The sequence below is a fragment of the Theobroma cacao genome, chromosome 7 (genome assembly GCF_053813885.1).
Source record: "Theobroma cacao isolate CCN51 chromosome 7, ASM5381388v1, whole genome shotgun sequence".
In the NCBI taxonomy this organism is placed as follows: Eukaryota; Viridiplantae; Streptophyta; class Magnoliopsida; order Malvales; family Malvaceae; genus Theobroma; species Theobroma cacao.
The window spans coordinates 34,054,593-34,068,999 of NC_142645.1; the positions used below are offsets into that span (position 1 = coordinate 34,054,593).

The following is a 14,407-nucleotide window of genomic DNA, read 5'->3' on the forward strand; positions in this document are numbered from 1 at the left end:
CCCTTTCTAGCTATAAAACTCTCATATTCAAATATCTCCACGTCAAAAGTGCAAGGATCATCTTAGTATCCTACATGCACAATTCATCATAGTTAAACTCGCCGAATCACATATCAATGATGTATCATATCCACAATTTCAGATCTCTTGGTTCTCATATTGGATAATATCAATTCAAGGCTTGTCTATAAAGCCATTATCATTAAACTAGGCTTCATAAGCACACCTTAGTTGCTAAGCCTAACCTCAAATGTCATTCACAGCTAGTAACCACGATTTCATATTCAAAACAGATCATGCCATCTTTGATGCATGCTGTCATAGTCAAACATCATCAAGTGAGTGGTCCTACCATGGACACAGTCAAATCATGCACGTTGGCCAACTGACGCGGAAACAAATCACTTGCAAGGCAAAGCTGTTGTGCAGAGAACAAATCACTAGCGTACCAAACCAACGGGCGAAAAACAGATCATCGACAGGAATAAACTCTCGACGTCGACATCACCCAGAGTAATCTCAACGGATGGCTTCAAGGCACTGTAGGCTAGAATCACAGGCGAGATTAGTGTCACCGTCCTTGCTTACCACCATCTTTGCAAGCACACACATAGTCATAGGGTGTAGGACTCCACTCAACCTCAAGTTAAATCAACGTCTAGAATTCATCCCTTGGACAGAATATAAATCCACAAATTAGACCATTGTGCCTATAACATTCCATATGTCCACATCAAATCATTTTCAAATTCATAGAGCTTCAATCATTTTTAAGCTCAGTATCATTCTAAATGTCTTCAAATCTCTAAGGCATCATCAGACAAAACATAATCAATCTATAGGCCCTCATGTCCATAACCACATGGGTATTCATCATATTCAATCAAATCAATCGTGGCTTAATAGTTATATGTGTTTCCTCAAATCAACCACAAACACGTGGGCATTCATGCATAGATCTATCTATAAGCAATCATGACTCTTTGGCCTCACATACTTAACCTCACTTAATCGTTGTGCCATTAACCCAAACTTATATCATGCCCATATTTTTAATCGGGCAATCTATTCATCACAATTCAGCAGAGTCCTTAATACACAATTCATATCACACCATGTGTAGGCCTCTTTCTCTAGGTCCTACATACCATAGGTTCTAGCAAATGCCATCATATGGCTCACTACAATCACACAAACACAGAATTCCTCTTCCAAATATCTAGTTAGCTTAAGCATTCTCATTTAGGCACATAATCATACTTGTTCTCTAGCCTAGGCACATAATCATACTTGTTCTCTAGCCTAGGCACATACCTTTAGGCAAACACACATATACATACACATTAACTCTCTAGCCTAGGCATTCTCCTCTAGGCATACCTTATACACACATATATACACATATGTATAGTTTTCTAGCCTAGGTTCATCCGTCTAGGCATGCATATTTTATCCTAGTATCATGGCAGCGCACACATTATGCGAAATGCATCACATGCATTTAATTAAATCCCACTCACCTTGACAATTGAAGAAGCATCCTTAGCCAATCTCTGATTTTTAGTCTCCAATCGTCCTTCAGCTCTCCCATGAGTACAATAGCTTAACTCTCCCCTTGGACACATCAAAACATCAAAATCATAATTATTTCTTAGCTTTCAAAAATAACTAAATTCAATATCTAAGCTCAATTTTCCAACAAATAAGCTAAACCCTTGCCTTCGAAGCTGAGTTGCCTAAGTCTAGGCTCCAAATCTCTAATAAACTCAAAAAGAGGGAGTTTGACCAAATCTGAATATATTTAGATCCGAGGTTACTAACCGATTAAATTAAAAATCAATCGGTAAAATGTATAATCTTACCTCCAGATCGTTTCCCAAGCTTGGATCTAACTCAAATGGGCTCCAAATGCCATTTGGGGGCTTAGGGTTCGAAAAAAGTAGACAGAGAATGAGAAAACGAGCCGAGAGAAAGAAATAAAGCGGAATGCCTGTTAACCCCTTTTTATTTTTGCCTTTTCTCTTTGATGTATCGATACATTTTGGCAATGCATCGATATATTTGCCCTAATTTCGAATGAATGTATCGATACATTGGGGAAATGTATCGATACATTTCGGGTAGAATGGTCTCAGGTGCTCTCTACTTCAAATGTATCGATACATTAGGGCAATGTATCGATATTTCATCTTTCCAAGAATGTATCGATACTACTGCTAATGTATTGATACTTCTTGCCCAGATTGCACCTTTCCTACACCCAAACTTCTAAAAATTTGAACTTAACACCTCAAAACCGTTTCCTTTCTTAGTCATACTTCAAAATGACTCTCTTAACTGGTAGTCCTCATCATATACTCAAATGCATAATCAAATCTCAATCTAAACTTCAAAATTCAAGATTCATCACCCATTCCTCAAAATTTTGGCTAAACCTTAAGATATTGTGTTCTAAGTACCATAATCATAATTCTCACCTCAATTCATCAAAAATGCTCATCAATTGGGTCAACTATTTCATCATATTATTAGAATCCTTAATGTGCACAAGAATTCAAAGTCTTTCTCCATAGACCACAATAGCTCATATACATGCTCCACAAGTACATAAATCAAGTTTCCAAGCTTACTCATCAAATCACTTGGCCAATACCACCCTCAGGCCATATAAAAAATCAAGGGTGTTACAGTAGGGGACAAAGCAAATCTTCCATATGGCAATATCCTTACAGCTTTAGTGAAAAAGAAAGGAATCTGGAGTGAAAGATTTCATTCTGATCTCATGAAGAACAAAGATCAAAGAATATTCCTATGTAGTGTACTAAAAATGAGGTACATGATAGAGAGGAATAAATGTATTAAGATCACAAAAGGTACACCTCTGCCCCCTCCAACTAGTAGTCATTCAACACCCTTCATCAGGGCTAGTCAACTCTTACTTTAGAATGACATGATGCTTAATTTCCTAATGAGAATTGATGGGAAGTTGACTGATCAAGTTAAGCAGATAGTAAAAATTGAAGCAAAACTCAAACAGCTTGAGGCTCTATTAAATTCAACTAAGGAAACCAAAGTTCCCGAAGCCCCAACCTCTACTGCAAGTCAATCAAGAGAAAGGACAACTACAAAACAGTTTGAAAGTGCTGCTTCTGGTCATGACAGGGAAACTGAAAAGGAAATACCTAAAAATCCAAATGTGAATCAAGCTGAAAATGAAAATTCTGAAAAGAAAAAGGTTGAGCAAAAAGAGCATGAGGAAGAAAAAGAAAAAGAACATTCAATTATTGAGAAAAGTGTTGTGAGCTCTCTTGGAAAGTCTGAAGAGATTCTAGTGTCTGACTTTAATAGAGATATCCTTGAAAAAGCTAAAGTTGATCAGGGACAACAACAAGCAAAGATACAACAAAAAGTTCAGTCAGTTCCACAAGGGATAAAAGAAGGTATAAGGGAAGTGCATCTGAACAAAAGTAAAACAGTTGTAGAGGACACTGCTCCTATTGCCAAGAGAACTGTAGGAAAGGGGAGGAAAACAATGGCCACTGAAACGAAGACTTTTAGAAGAAGAAAGTCTATAAGACTGGCTTTGACTTCCACCCAATAGTTCTTTAAATTTACAAAATCCCAACCTATTCCATTAGACTCTCCATCTCGCTCTTCTACTAAACCTTTCAATGTTCAAAATTCAAAGATCTTCTAGTTGATTAAAGCTGATTTTAATTTGTTATGGTTGAAGGAAGTAAAGCTTCAATCAATTAAAGGAAGAGCTAACTAATTAAAGGAAGACTGTTGTGCAAAGAAGTGAAAACAAAAAGTTTGTAATCGGTTAAAGCCTACCATAACAAGTTAGAGGAAGTCTACTGAAAAAGAGAAGTCTACTGAAGAAGAGAAGTCTGAAGATAGAGAACTGTTAATTGGTTAAAGCCTCCTATAATTGGTTAGAATAGAGAACACAGCAGCAGGACAGTGCAAGGCAGAGAAGCTGTAATCGGTTAGAGCTGCTTGTAATTAGTTAGTCAAATTATGTCGACCTTTTTGAATTTAAACGCTAAAGGATAAAATAACAGCTAGAAGTGCATCAGAGTTATTTCTAACGGCCAAAAAGTATCTCTAATAGAAAAATCTAACTCTCTAAGTATAAAAGGAAGCTTCAACGGTCAAAGAAGTAAGTAGAGAATAGAAAAGAGCTACTTTGAGCAAAAAGCCAAATATTCTTCACTAAAAACACTTGTCTTTCATTCCAAATTCTGAAAAAGTATTTGAGCTTGATTTTAATCTATCCAGATTTGTAAAGGTACTTAGTTGTACTTCTTTTTCTTCATTTTTTTGAAAAATTAGAGTGTGGGAAGCACTCTAAAGCTTGTTGTAAGGGATTAGAGCTTGGGTTAGAAGCTTACTTTGTAAACGCTTGGTGGAAGTTGTTAATTCCAATGGTTTAGTGAAGTTGAGTTGAAAATCCTTGATTGAGAGATTAAGATAGTGGATGTAGGTCAAAAAGACTGAACCATTATAAATATTCTTGCATTGTCCACTTCTCTGTACCCTTCTTTACTTGGTGTCTTATAATTTTAACAAGTTCTAGTCCTTCCTTTCATCTAGTTGATTAAGTGCTCTTCAAGCTCTAAAGGGTAGAGTAAAAAATTTTTAGTGCTATTCACCCATCTCTAGCACTCAAATTGGACCAACATTTTATGTTTATTTATATTAATGAATCTGAAAAACTTATATAAATATAAATTGCGAATGAAATTTTATGTTATAATTTAATTTTATATTGAAAGTGATTAAATTTTACTAAGAATCGAATCATTGACCCTATCTATATCCCAATCCATGATCTTGTATGATTACTCTTTAGCCACATCTTATATAAAATCTTGGAATATCTCTCTTGCATGTTTAGGTGGGTTGTTTGAATGTGTTCGGCTTTATGTATGGTAACTCTATTATATAGAGTTATCATAGGGTACTTATTGGAGCATGAATTATACTTATTCGTTTAGTTTTCTGCCTAGTCCTTAGCCAATTTTCATGCTTTTTAGTAGAAGTTAACTTTTAGGGTGTCTAGAGTCATTTAGACAATTTGAGCTTCATTTGTTTTGTCAAAAATCCCCTAAATGCAACTTTTGATCATTTGACCTTTTTAATTTTTGAAGGAATGGTGGCTGAAAGTGAAGCTGAAAGTGAGGACCTTAACAACTCTGCACTAGGCGACTTGAAAGAGGAGAACATGGTAGCAGAAAGCTCAAGGTGGCAGCAACAAAACTGTCCAGGCAGAGAGTTTCTCGTTGCAGCAAGAAACCATTCTCGCTGCAGCCAGAAACAGGGCATTAAGGTAGTAGGGTAGCAAGATTTTCGCTGCAGCGAGAATCCAATCTCGCTGTAGTGAAATTGAAGATGTCTTTTAAGGCTAAGTCAGCGGTAGCTCATTGTACAAGATTCCAAACTCACTACAGCGAGACCACGTCAGAAAGAAAAAAAAGAATATACTAGGCTCGAGATTCTAGGTCAAGGCTGAATGAGAGGGGAGTATAAAAGGGGAATTTTTCCATAGAAAAAGTGGTAGATTCGAGGAGACACTTTGGGCAAGAAGAGGCTGAAACAAAATGAGAAAGTGAAGAAGATTCAAGGGCTGGAGCTTGTAAAGCTGCAACAAAACATCTCTCTCTCTTTCTCTCTCTAGATTTGAATCTTTCTCTCTCTATCTCATTTTGTAAAGCAATGCTCTTGTTTGCTGTATTGTGTACTATTCTTTTGAAATGTTGAGCTAAACTCATTAATCTAGGATTATGGTTGAATTTATTATGTAGTTTGGATATTGTTTTGGTTGGTTGCTTAGTCTCATTGGAAATATACTGATGTTTACTCAAAGTTGAATGTATTGGCCATTTATTGATTGATCACCAATGAAATGAGCTTAAGTATTTAGATGACACTTGAAAGAGTGATTCTAAAATAGACCTAGCTTTAAGTAATGTGTGTTCAACACTTAAAAAGGAATTTTAGTGCTTGAAGTGCAATTAGGGTAGAAATACTTTTAGTTGCCACACATAGTCATTTTGGGAAGCCTTGGTTTAAAGAGCTTGGTTTAGTTGTCTCATATAGACATATAATGATTCAATTAGATTAAGCAAGTGTGTAATATCTCGACAGAGAATTACACATACCCTAAGATTTTAGACTAACATCAACTTTTATTGAGATTAAGTAACTAACCAAACCCAACTCCAAATGAAATATTAAAGGAAACCATAGTCCTAGAATATTAGATCATTGATTCCATTTCAATTTATCATTTGCACCACTTAGAGTAGACTTAGTTAATTAGATTACATTGTTTTAATCATAGTTCAAAATTTGTTGCTTGGATAAAGTTAGCTTGTGTTAATTTTGGTAGTTAGCATCAATTGTTAGATCAACTCCTTGAGGATCGACAACTCACTCATCACTTACTACTTGTTGCGACTGTGTACACTTGCATGAAATCTTTGCTTGCAATTTGCATTAAATTTGAGCATATTCATATTGCATAAGCAAAAGATAGATTTTTACAAATCTCAACAGTGTACTAGTGTTGTTTATTTGTGTGGTTGTTTTGATGCTATTGTTTTTATAGCAAGACTAGTGTTTGGTCTAATTTGTATCGTTTTGTATTATTTAATATACTTATTTGCTTTAACGAAAAGAAAAAAACTAGTTTTGAATATTAAGCTAGCGAAGAAAGGAAAGCTATGTCATCTTTTTCCAATTATTGCAAATGACACTTGGCAAAGAAAAAGGCTGTCATCAAGTAAAAATAAGGTAGAAGAAAATGTGTTGCAAGAAAAGTAAAATAAAACTTTGAAAAATAAAAAGAGTAAAGAAAGTAAAAAAAAAGAAATAAATAAATAAATATATAAAATAAGTCGAATATATAACATATATAGTAAAAAATTGAAAGATAATAAATAAAATAAATAATTTGATCATATAAATGCTATAAATTGAAGTAACTTTAAAAAATGATCAACTATCAATATTTTGGTAGATCAAGAACTTTTAAAAATAAATAAAAAAGAAACCAATTCTTGTAAATTTGTGACAATCAATGCCCATATACTTAGACCTTACTAATTTCTTTAAATTTGTTATCCATTGCACTCTTGGGCATCTCCACGACCGACCACCTGATGAAGAAAGTGGACGCCAGCAAGAAAGAGTGCCAATTTTTCCAACGTTGTGGGGACAACAAGCCTATAGAGCTGAGACTGACAAGTTGCACTACCCTTCGGAATCGAACGATTCTTTGGTGTTTAACGCGAGCAAATATAAGGAACCGAACGATAATGGTCACTCTCCGCCTACGGATTTTGTTTCATGTCCTTATCATTGACCCATCCGAGAATTAAAACAGGAATTAATCAACCAAATTTATAAAAAATCAAATCCATGATTTTCATTGCCTTAGAGGCGTTGGTCACATCAAATTCCTTGTCCAAAGACATATTTAGTTAGGCTCTGTGGCTTGTCGACCATCCACTCGGAACATTTTTTATGACCGTCCCTACTTTCATCACATATAAAAGGGTGAAAAGGCTGCAACCTTCCCTCCCTCTCTTCTGTCTCATATCTCCCATATCTCATGGCGCCAAGGAATGAAATGGCAGCAAACGTTAGGAGGACGAATAATACGTTGAAGAGGGTTGTGAAGGTACATATATATTTTAGTGTTTTTGGTTCTGTCTCCCTTTGCTTTCTTTCTCGTCTGATAAATCTTGCTTTGCTTTTCTTTCGTTTTCTTTTTCTTTTTCTTCTGCTACCAAAATCAATTAATTAACGATCAAAGAAAGAGGAGAAGAACCTGAAAAGGTTGAAAGAAAGTTTAGCAAAGATGAAGGCAGAAACCGAAGAAACGTTGAGAGCCCTGGAAGAGCTTCGCCAGTCAATGGCCCAAATCAGGGAAGTGATTCGTCTGCTGTTAGATGATAACCCGCTTGAGGCTGAACTCACTGCGGCTTTACTTTGATTACGTTTCTCAGTCTTTCAGGTGGATTCCCAAAGAAATTCTCGTTTCTTGAACGATTATATCTATGACTGATTATATTATTATTTTTCTAGGGATCTTATGCAGTTAGCTTCATCGGTTGGCTGCGGAGCTCGGCAAGGATTTTTCCATGGTTCCTGGTTTATTTATCCTTCTCGTTTTTATTTTCTTAGAGTTATTTGGTTTTCTTGAACTTTTTACAGCATATGCTTTTGGTGTGGAATTGAATGGTTGTATTGCACTTGTAAAATTAATCTAAATCTCCTTCTCTTAAAACATTGCTTATTTTGCTGCTTAGTTCATTGTTTGCTTTACTTTTCTTTTTTTCCTCTTCGTTTGATGGAAAAATGATATAAGCAATGCAAAAACTTCATCATTCTAAGAATCTAAGAAGCCATCAACCTCCTTTTTTCTGTCCGGTGAAACTCACCTTAGCTCTAAAACAGGTCAGCAACCTCCTTTTTTCTTTACAATCTCCTTAGTATTCTATGCTGGTAACTTAACAAACCCAGATTTGACTTAAGAAATCCGAAGGCAGCTTTTCTGTTAAGCACTTTGTTTTGACTCTTGGATTCCTCTTTGGAGCTTGATAACCATAAGGTATGGTTCTCCTCACTTTGGAAATTATGTATTCCTCCTAAAGTCCACTTCTTTTCATGGATGGCCATTCTTAATTGTACCCAACTAGGAATTTTTTTAGATTGAAGGGGCTAATATGGTTGGGGATAATTGGTGTCGTGGTTTTTATGGATGTTTGGTGTTATGTTTTACGACGGTGGGGGTTAAAATGGGTATGTTCTAATTTGGTGGACTCTTTAATTAAATTTTGACATGATTTTGATTGGCGGGGGCTTTCTAGGAGGAGATGGATTATTGTTTTTGGTGCCACCCTTCCGTCCATTTGACTTACTCGTAATGTTATGATTTTAATGACAAAATGAGATGAGAGAGAGATTTTTTTCTTTTTTTCTTTTTGGTGAAGGCATTTGAAGGGGATGGGATGGTTGATGATACTGGGTGGTGGGTTGAACCATGAAAGTGTGGAAAGAATGGTAAGGTTACTAGCTCCTGGTTGGGACTTGCATGAACCCCGTAAATCGAGCGAGTTAAAGTTTAATGCGCATGGCTAGGCAAGACAAAACCTGGGTTTGGCGAGATTTGGAGGTGTTTTGAGGACTCATGAGGGAGTGTTGGTGGGTTTGTTCTTCGGTCCTCTTGGTGTGCGGGAGTCATACTTGGGGGCATAGTTCTTTGGTCCTCTTGTTTATGCTGTGAGGGAGTTTTGGGATTGATTCTTGATCCGGCTCCATATGTGGGGTACTGTCTGGGTAGTGCTGATGCTCTTAGAGGCTGTGTTTAATGTTGCATTTATGCCGCAGGTTTCTTTCTATTTGGGGCATATATTTGATTTATGTGTTCAGGTGGCTTTTCGTTATGTGTGGGGTGTTGTGTTTTCTTCTTGATTCTCTTGTTTAGATTTTATGTACCCTTTGTGGTCCTATGCTTGTTGTACCTTGATTGGTAGTTAATAAATTGATGTCTGACTAGTCCTTGAATTAGTAGCTTGACAACTCTAAATGACAACTAAATAATACGAGTGGGACTTAATAAGGTTTTTAAGTCAAAGTTCGTGAAGGTTCCTTACTAAAAACAATGTAAGTTTAGAAAATTCGAACATATAGTTTGAAATACTTAGTTACGTAAATCAAGTATACAAAACTTTAAAATATTCGATTGCATTGATGGTATGGTAGAGAGTTGTGATGATGAGATTGAAACAAATGGTGAGAAGATAATGTACTCGGTAAAAATAATGATAGTTATGTTGTGAAATGTAATGAGAAAAATTAAAATGATCATTAAAGACATAATGTTAAAATCAGCATATTTTGTGATTTTATTGTAGTTTGATATTTAAAATTATGGCTGAAGAATCAATGAAAATCATAAGTAAAAATTAACAATTTTTAATAAGTTAGTATAACATTTAAAATACCCTTATATAGTTTTAAATTAACAATTTTATGCTCCTTATATTTCAATTAATTGATTTACTTAAATTTCAATTCTTTTAGATATAATAGTTATATATATTTGAAACTATAAGCAAAACACATCAAAACGTGGTTAGATTCCTTATTAAATTACATCACTAGATGCTAATATATATATATAGAAATTTTTTTTGAGAACATATAAAAATTGCAGTAAAGTCAACCTTTTAGTGATATAGTAATATGCATCTAATATAGATAATTGGGGTCGAAAAAAGAATAAGAAGTTTATTACAAGACCCTCTTTTATTGTTTGCACAATGCAGCTGCCCCAAAATATATAAATAATGCTTTAATTATTCACCTCCACACAGATCACATATAATTATTCACCTCAACCTTTTTCTTTTTTTAACAAAGCAGTATTTCATTAATGATATAACTGTACAATTACTGCCCATTTTGGTACCAGTCTATGCTTGGTAACCTGACATACAGAACATCATAAACCATGATTCATCATAAGCCATCATATTAACATGACTTACGGATACTACCTAGTTTCCGTATGACTCCAGCCTCTTCAACATTGGTTGTGTGCGTTGAATACTAGCCTTGGCCAACTGGTCTGCTCAATTGTTTGCGTCCCGAAGTATATGGTGGATTTCCCAACCGCCCATTTGTAGTTTACAAGCCTCCATATGTATAGCTCCTTAATCTCCAAGGCATGGCCCCAGGATTCATCACCTGGCTTACGGTATTTTTTTAGTCATTCTCACTTAAAACTCGATGAGAATGAGATCGACTCGAAACTGCATAAATAGTAAATGCTTCCCTAATCGCCATAAGCTTGGCCAAATTAGAGTCCATGACTCGCACTACTTTAAAGAACGTAAGTTTAACTACACCACCCTTATCTTTATGCACTTCACTAATGCATGCTTCCCTTGGTTCCCCTTCGATGCCCCATCAATGTTAAATTTTAAAGTGCCCATAGGTGGTCTTATCCACCAAGTGGCTTCCCTTAGTTACTTTAACCTCCTAGACGGATTACAAATATTTAAAATCGAATTTTTATCCACTAGCCATTTTGCTTTAAACCACAAAGCCACTCGTACTTTAACAATGTTGAAAACTTTCTTATTACCCGAAACCCTTTCCAATGAAAACCATATCATTCCGATGCAGCCATATGGATCAAATAATTGCAAAAAACGCCATTTTCCACATTCTTAAATATCCCCCTTTAATAGTCGTAGAATTAAGATTGAAACATGAAGAAATGTTCAAGTGTTCACATTCCAGATGCCAAACAACCTTGAAGACTCAGTCCATGAAGCGCATTTTCAAGCATGAAGAGCAACAAGAAATAAGAAACATTTATTATTTTTTTACATTTGAATTCAGTCGTAACAGTCCACAAGATGGGCAATAAAAGTAGGAACAAGTTGTTATTTTTCATGTATAAATACCTACATTGATTGGACTAAATGCACATCCGTTTTTACATTAGTTTATGTCTCATATAGTGTCAAACTCTCTCTCTCCTTTCTCCATTTGTAAACCCAAAAAACTATAAACTCTTTAGGAATAACTTGGCTTGAGCTTCATTGCATTTACTTGATCATTACTACTCACGAAGCTAACTTGATCAAGAATTGCAATCTTGTTTATTTCCTTCTTGTTTTTTGATAACATAAACCAAAACAAACACTTTTAAACAAACGTCTACCCAACAAGTGGTATCAAAGCCCCTAATAGTTCTTATAAAACTTCTGCTATTTGAGAGAAAACCAAGAGAGTTCACTTAAAAAAACCTTAACCTATTTTAAAGCACAGTATTAAAATGGCAAGCAACAACCTTATAAATAGCATATTCCCTTATAAATAGTTGGACAATGAATAAAAAAATCATTAATTAGAATTAATTAGCTAACTTTTTCAACCTTTTCAATGTATACCTTCATAATTTAGCACCTTCGAAAAATTCTTCTTGTTTAAGACGTCGGTAGACATATGTCGTCTTTCCATCTTTAATTAGCATACCATGAATCATCCTGCAAATTTCAAAATTAACAGTTTACATATATGTATTTTTGTTGTAGCAAGCAGACCATCCAAAAGACTATAGTTTTAATTGGTCAAAGGAAATATGCAAAATATTTCATTCTTGAGACAGTGACATATCACAATTTTTTTATCTAAATGGGATGAGAGGTAAAACTTGTCTAAAATCAAATCCTAACAATACTAATTTGTCACAAAAATTTCAATCAAATTCTCAAAATCATCAACATTCATAATGTTTTCAAGACTTCCTTTTGATAAGCATTAGTCATTGCATGCAAGCATTTGGATACAAAACTAACAAAAAATATATAACAAAACAATATGAAAAAAAAATTAAGCTAAATACATGCAATAGAACAACAACAGAAATAGCACAGACACTTACCTTCAGTACAACTATCAAAACACAATGAGATGAACCTCATAACATGGAAAGAAAGAAAAAAAATAAGAAAATAAAATCAAAATCACTCGAAAACACAATGATCAAAGTATCCTAACGCCAAAAAAAATAATATATTACTAATTAAATGAACATAACCAAAGATAAAAAAGTTGAATATAATCTACAAAATTGAAGTACCAAATCTCTTGTGCATAAAAAGTGTCAAATAACTTCAAGACCACAGCATTAAACCAAAACAAAAAAAGGTAATAGCTTAAGCAATATGAAAAACAACAGTTTTAGTTTTTCTTCCCTTAAACTCATGATTATAACCTCTTTCAATCACCTTCGTAAAGCCCGATACTTTCATCCAACCCTAAAAATGTTCTAAATAAATGAAAAGAAAAACTTATGTGATTTGATGGCTTGGTAAAAATAGAAAACTCTCCCCATGGAAGATCCAAATCCAAGTCTAATTCTTTGTACAAATTAAAGGTGTGTAAGATTATGATATACAATCGATTTCAAAATTGACCCAAAACCAATGACACATAAAGTTAAGTATAAAATAAGTGCAATATAAGTATTCAAGATACTACTTGAAACCCAAAGAGGAAAGAATGCCAATCAAATATGGCATTACTGGTTTAACCCTCACTTTAGGGGTATTATTTGGAGGAACATTGGATGTCATATAAACTCTGAGCATAAGGAGACCTTCCACATTTCACATAGCATGAAGTGCTGATTCAATCTGCATTGTTTATGGGAGAAACATTACCATAATGAAATTAGACAATCTAAAAGCAAGCAAAATAATAATATAGATTATGTGAACAAAAATAATTTGTTAATCATAATGAAACTAATATAGTTTTGAAGCCTCAGTACTTCATTCATTATATCAAAATCTCCATCAGCGCCTGTCATAATGTATGAGTCCTAAAACTCAGCCGTTTGACATAAAATGAATTGCCATCAATCTTTTTTATTTAGGTGTGATTGACCACCTAATTGAATCTATTTTTCTAATGAGATTTTAGGCTTGACTTAAGTTCATTAAAAAAAATAGATTCCGATCTATGAAGCTGCTTAGGTTTGGAAGCACAATTATGTGTGAGGAAGGGATTAGCACCTTCACAACAACCATTCAAAATGAAACCTAATTAATTATGTGTTTTCTTTTTAGCCTTAATAAATTAATTTATTTTGATATCTTAGTTTATTTCCTTTAATTATTTCTCCAATTCATTATTATAAATAAAATGTCCTTTAATATTGAAAATTCTTCCTAAATTCCCCAACTATTTGGTAAAATTTAGAAAGATTTTCTCACTTAAAAATTTCCAAGAAAGTTATCCCTTAAAGCATTCTCAAAATTCCGTCATCGAAGGACTTCCCTTTATTTTTTATTACATTTACTATGAAATTATATTTACAAAATCTAAAGTATTTATTTATTTATGTTCTTATTAATTATTTATAAATAAACCTTTTTGGTAAAAAAAATATGGGATTACCACCCAACCCTTATGGTAAGGTCCCATAATTATTTTACTTTGAACATTTTAAGAAAAATTACCCTTTACAACTTGCCTTAAAAATTCAATTTAAAAGATTTATTTTTAAATGTTTACAAATCTTTATTATTTTATTCTACCAATTATGGTTGTGAGGATTTTATCCTAATCTAATTATAAACTAAAAAAAAAATTTATTTTATTATATTAACAAAAATAAAATAAAAAAATAAACATGAACATAAATAAAAAGAGTATTATGAAGGTTTAAGCCCATACTTGGTAAGTGGACCAAATAATTATATGAGAATGGGTTTTGTCAAGTAGGTCGCAATCAAACAACCAAGGATCTAAGCAAGATGGGCTTGGACAGCTTACCAATCTAACAACCCAAAGAAGCAGGCTTGATAAATGGGCT

General features: G+C 34.0%; 1 long non-coding RNA gene across 1 annotated transcript; it reads left to right on the plus strand.

The window, feature by feature from the left end:
* Positions 1–7,535: 7,535 nt before the first annotated feature.
* On the plus strand, positions 7,536–9,582 carry LOC18594852 (uncharacterized). The gene is made up of 4 exons (XR_001928705.2): positions 7,536–7,687; positions 7,823–8,023; positions 8,095–8,620; positions 9,003–9,582. It is a non-coding gene; the product is annotated as an uncharacterized LOC18594852 (long non-coding RNA).
* The last annotated feature ends 4,825 nt before the right edge of the window (positions 9,583–14,407 follow it).